Source organism: Adiantum capillus-veneris, chromosome 19 (assembly GCF_014529385.1).
Source record: "Adiantum capillus-veneris isolate H3 chromosome 19, ASM1452938v2, whole genome shotgun sequence".
Taxonomy (NCBI): Eukaryota; Viridiplantae; Streptophyta; class Polypodiopsida; order Polypodiales; family Pteridaceae; genus Adiantum; species Adiantum capillus-veneris.
Window position 1 is genome coordinate 81,415,673 of NC_140949.1, and position 5,329 is coordinate 81,421,001.

Here is a 5,329-nt window from a genome sequence, read left to right on the forward strand (position 1 = left end):
GGTCTTGGAAGTCCGAATTGTCTGAGGATGACACCTCTATTGACTGTCAGAAACCGGGCGAAATTTAGGCGGCTTTGCCTTTTTCTTTGCCCTTCTCGAAGCTTTGCTTTTTGCTTCGCTTTTTTCCTTTTCTGTCTTCTTCGCTCAAGTCAAAAGAGCTAGAAGGACTGTCAGAAGAAAAAGAAGAAGAACTGGGTAGTCCTTCAAATCGTACACGCTTCTTCTTTTCTTGCCGATGCAAAAGAAGATTGACGACCCAAATAACCCGGGAAGTAAGTTTCTGTCACAAGGGGGGCACCACGTGCAATAGAAAAAGAACAGACTGAACAGCTTTAAGCACTTCAAATAACAACTGAACTGAAATAGAGAGAGACGACACGCAAGACGGAGTGGCGGAATTCCACCCCAGAGAGTATTGGCCCTAAACCTTGGCCGCCCTTTCGGTAATTCTTTTATATTACTGCTGATTCGCAAAGTACAACAGCCGGGTAGCACCTCCTCTGCAATCTGCGCTAAAGAATGCCAGAGAGGGCCCCCAGAGAGGGCCCAAGGCTCATATTTAAAGGCAAAGCCTAAAGGCATCAAATATGAAAAGCTGACCCAAAAAGTCACTTTCCTAAAATTTCAGGATTTTTCTAAAAATCCACCACGAATTGCGAAATCCGTACAGGTGCCACGTCATCATATTTTGATGTGCAAAGTCCTTTGAGTGTATTCTGCTTTTATTTTTAATGCCTTTATGTCATTGGGCCCCATCCGACGGGGTCCCGTAAGTTGGTGGGAACTCTTCTTTAAAAATAGGCCACTCGTCAAAACTTTGTAAGTCTGTAAAACTTCTTCTTCTTCTTCTGTTGCTTCTTCTTAGGGTTGGGTTAGGGGTTTTGGCAATTTTAGGGTAAGGGTTCAAAATTAGGGTTTGCAATTTTAGGGTTAGGGCTCCCAGAATTAGGGTTTGCAGGTTTTAGGGTTAGGATTTCAGCAGTTAGGTTTTTGGTAGAAATTAGGGTTAGGGTTTTTGCTCTCGGGCAGCATGTCATCACTTTGTGACAGTTTAGGCACCTCGGCCATATCTGTAAGTTGGGCTCATTCTTTAGGCTTTGACACGTCAGCAGTTTGTTAATCTCCCTTCTTGAAAGAGAGTAATCGCCGCGATTACAGCATGTCTGCAACACAACTCAAGTTAGCTCAAAAATTTCCGAGGGTCATTCCGAGGGACAATCAATTTGCTCTTTTTATTAAGGAGTTAGCTTCTCCTTTCTGCTCTTTTGATCAAGGAGTTCGCTTCTCCTTTCGGCTGTTTTAATCAAGGAGGTGGCTTCTCCTTTTTGCTCTTTTGATCAAGGAGTTCGCTTCTCCTTTCGGCTGTTTTAATCACGAGGTGTCTTCTCCTTTCTGCTCTTTTGATCAAGGAGTTAGCTTCTCCTTTCTACTGTTTTGATCAAGGAGTTAGCTTTCCTTTTTGCTCTTTTGATCAAGGAGTTAGCTTCTCCTTTCGTCCAGATCGGAACTCTTGATATTCCGGTGTAGTAAAATTAGCCATCACACCAGACCGTACTGATCTTCCACGAGTGTCTTGATGCACTAAAATTACATACCAATGCAATCTCATCCCAATAGGAATATTCAGTAATTGGCACATCACAATGCAACACAAATGCTTACATATGCATGTTACAAGCCACAACAAACAGCGCCGCTGAGCACTCCCCCGAGACAAACGGTCTGCAATATGAAGCTACTCAACGACTACCTTGTCACTCCCCCGCAAATAACCTAAAAGGTCGGGGCCATGAGCTCAGAAGACTGTACAACCAAACGCTCCCGGACCGCAGTCTGCGTCACTTGGAGGTTCAAGCATACAACCAACGCTCCCAAGCATCACCCTCCGTCGTTCGGAGGTTTTCAAACATACAATGAAACGCTCCTCAGGCATCGGCGTGCGTCGTTCCGAGGTTCAAACAATACCAAAACAGTATTTCTCACTTCTCCACATGGGAGTAAAATCACCAATCATGAAACCGGTATCAAACCAGAGTCAAACAATTCAAAACGGCACCAAAACAGGTTCAAAACAGATGCCATCCATTTAAACAAATTCCAAACAGGATCACAAAACAAGATCAAACAGAACTCAAACGTAAAAAAGAAATCTCGACATCAGTCGAGCTCGAAAAGCCGACTGACTCTCCATCTTGAAACCTGCACCAAAAATTAGGGTTAGGTTCCTTCCATAGGTTGTAGACAACCAAAGCATGGTCCATCAACTCCTGGATAGACAGTGTTCGTCGGCGGCGATGGTAGTCCTAAGACATAACAATTGTACCGGACCTCAAGGTCGTCTGCTCGTGAAGAGACATCTACTGAGAGATGTGGAGAAATTTCAAGTTATAATCTACTAGGGTTTCCATGGCAAGCATTTCAGGATACCCCACTCTGCCAAAAGTTGCACTCCGAAGAAAGATGTCAGAAACCATTAACTTCGGGGCAAAAAAAATTCCTGAAAGCTTGCGAGAGTACTTGGAGTATACTGCTTGGTAGCTATAGACATCAACATCTGCATGGCACTGCTTCTGAGAAAAACAGTGACTTGAACAAATCTGGATCCTTCTCTTGCAAGTGATCTTAATTGGCTTATGCCTTGTAAGACATGAGCGGTGAAGACGGGAGCGCGCCGATGCACGATGAAGTAAGGGTGGGAGTCGGTAATAGGTCAGGTTGGAGGGCGAAGATCTCTCAAATAAAATTCCATCAATAGCTCTGTCTGCTCTTTTGTAGGATCCGTATGCTTTCGGAAAAGCACACGGCTGATGCTCTGATACCACTGTCACAAGGCAGGCACAAGTGCCAATAGAAAAGAACAGACTGAACAACTTTAAGCACTTCAAATAACAACTGAACTGAATAGAGAGAGAGAGACAACACGCGACACGGAGTGGCGGAATTCCACCCCAGAGAGTATTGGCCCCAAAACCTTGGCGCCCCTTTCGGTATTTCTTTATATTATGCTACCTCCTCTGCAATCTGCGCGCTAAAGAGTGCCAGAGAGGGCCCCCAAGGCTCAGATTTAAAGGCCAAAGCCTAAAAGCATCAAATATGAAAAGCTGATCCATAAGTCACTTTCCTAAAATTTCGGGATTTTTCTAAAAATCCGCCCGCGAATTTGGAACGTCCGTACAGGTGTCACGTCATATATATTGATGTGCAAAGTCCTTTGAGTGTATTCTGCTTTATTTTTTATGCCTTTATGTCACTTAGGGCCCCATCTGACGAGGTCTCGTAAGTTGGTGGGAACTCTTCTTTAAAAATAGACCACTCGTCAAGACTTTGTAAGTCTGTAAAACTTCTTTCTTTTCTTCTGCTGCTTCTTCTTAGGGTTTGGGTCAGGGTTTTTGCAATTTTAGGGTTAGGGTTTTCAGAATTAGGGTTTGCAGGTTTTAGGGTGAGGGTTTCTAGAATAATGGTTTCAACAGTTAGGGTTTCTGGCAAAAATTAAGGTTAGGGTTTCTGCTCTCGGGCAGCCACGTCATCACTTTGTGACAGTTTAGGCACCTCGGCCATATCTGTAAGTTGGCTCCGTTCTTTAGGCTTTGACACGTCAACAGTTTGTTACATCTCCCCTTCTTGAAAGAGAGTAATCGTCCGCGATTACAGCATGTCTGCAAAACAACTCAAGTTAGCTCAAAAATTTCCGAGGGACATTCTGAGGGACAATCAATTTGCTCTTTTTATTAAGCAGTTAGCTTCTCCTTTCTGCTCTTTTGATCAAGGAGTTCGCTTCTCCTTTCGGCTATTTTGATCAAGGAGGTGGCTTCTCCTTTCTGCTCTTTTGATCAAGGAGTTAGCTTCTCCTTTCGTCCAGATCGGAACTCTTGATATTCGGTGTAGTAAAATTAGCCATCACACCCAGACCGTACTGATCTTCCACGAGTGTCTTGATGCACTAAAATTACATACCAATGCAATCTCATCCAATTAGGAATATTCAGTAATTGGCACATCACAATGCAACACAAATGCTTAACAATGCATGTTACAAGACACAACAAACAGCGCCGCTAAGCACTCCCCCGACAAAACGGTCTGCGGTATGAAGCTACTCAACGACTACCTTGTCAGTCTCCCCGCAAATAACCTAAAAAGGTCCGGGCCATGAGTTCAGAAGACTGTACAACCAAACGTTCCCAGACCACAGTCTGCGTCGTTTGGAGGTTCAAGCATTCAACCAAACGCTCCCCAGGCATCAGCCTACGTCGTTCGGAGGTTTTCAAACATACAACGAAACGCTCCCGAGGCATCGGCCTGCGTCGTTCCGAGGTTCAAACAATACCAAAACAGTATTTCTCACTTCTCCACCTGGGAGTAAAATCACCAATCATTGAAACCGGTATCAAACCAGAGTCAAAACAATTCAAAACGGCACCAAAACAGGTTCAAAACAGATACCATCCATTTCAAACAAATTCCAAACAGGATCACCAAACAAGATCAAATAGAACTCAAACTTAAAGAAATCTCCACATTAGTCGAGCTCGAAAAGTCGACCGACTTTCCATCTTGAAACCTACACCAAAAATTCGGGTTAGGTTTCCTTCCATAAGGTCGTAGACAACAACAGCATGGTCCATCAACCTTTGGACAGACACTGTTCGTCTGGCGGCGATGGTAGTCTCAAGACGTAACAATCGTACCGGACCTCCAAGGTCGTCTGCTCGTGAAGAGACATATACTGAGAGATGTCGAGAAATTTCAAGTTATAATCTACTAGGGTTTCCATGGCAAGCATTTCAAGATACCCCACTCTCCCATATAACTTCGGGCAACAAAACAAATTTCTTGAAAGCTTGCCAAGTACTTGGAGTATGCTGCTTGGTAGTTGTAGACATCAACATCTGCATGGCACTGCTTCTGAGAAAAACACTGACTTGAAACAAATCTGGATCCTCTCTTGCAAGTGATCTTAATTGGCTTATGCCTTGTAAGACATGAGCGGTGAAGACAGGAGTGCGCCCGACGTGCGATGAAGGGTGGGAGTCGGTAATAGGTCCGGGTTGGAGGGCGAAGATCTCTCAAATAAAATTCCATCAATAGCTCTGTCTGCTCTTTTGTAGGACCGGTATGCTTTCGGAAAAGCAAACGGCTGATGCTCTGATACCACTACCACAAGGCGGACACCACGTGCCAATAGAAAAGAACAGATTGAACAGCTTTAAGCACTTCAAATAACAATTGAACTGAAATAGAGAGAGACGACACGCGACCAGAGTGGCGGAATTGCACCCCAGAGAGTATTGGCCCCAAACCTTAGCGCCCTTTCGGTATTTCTTTATAT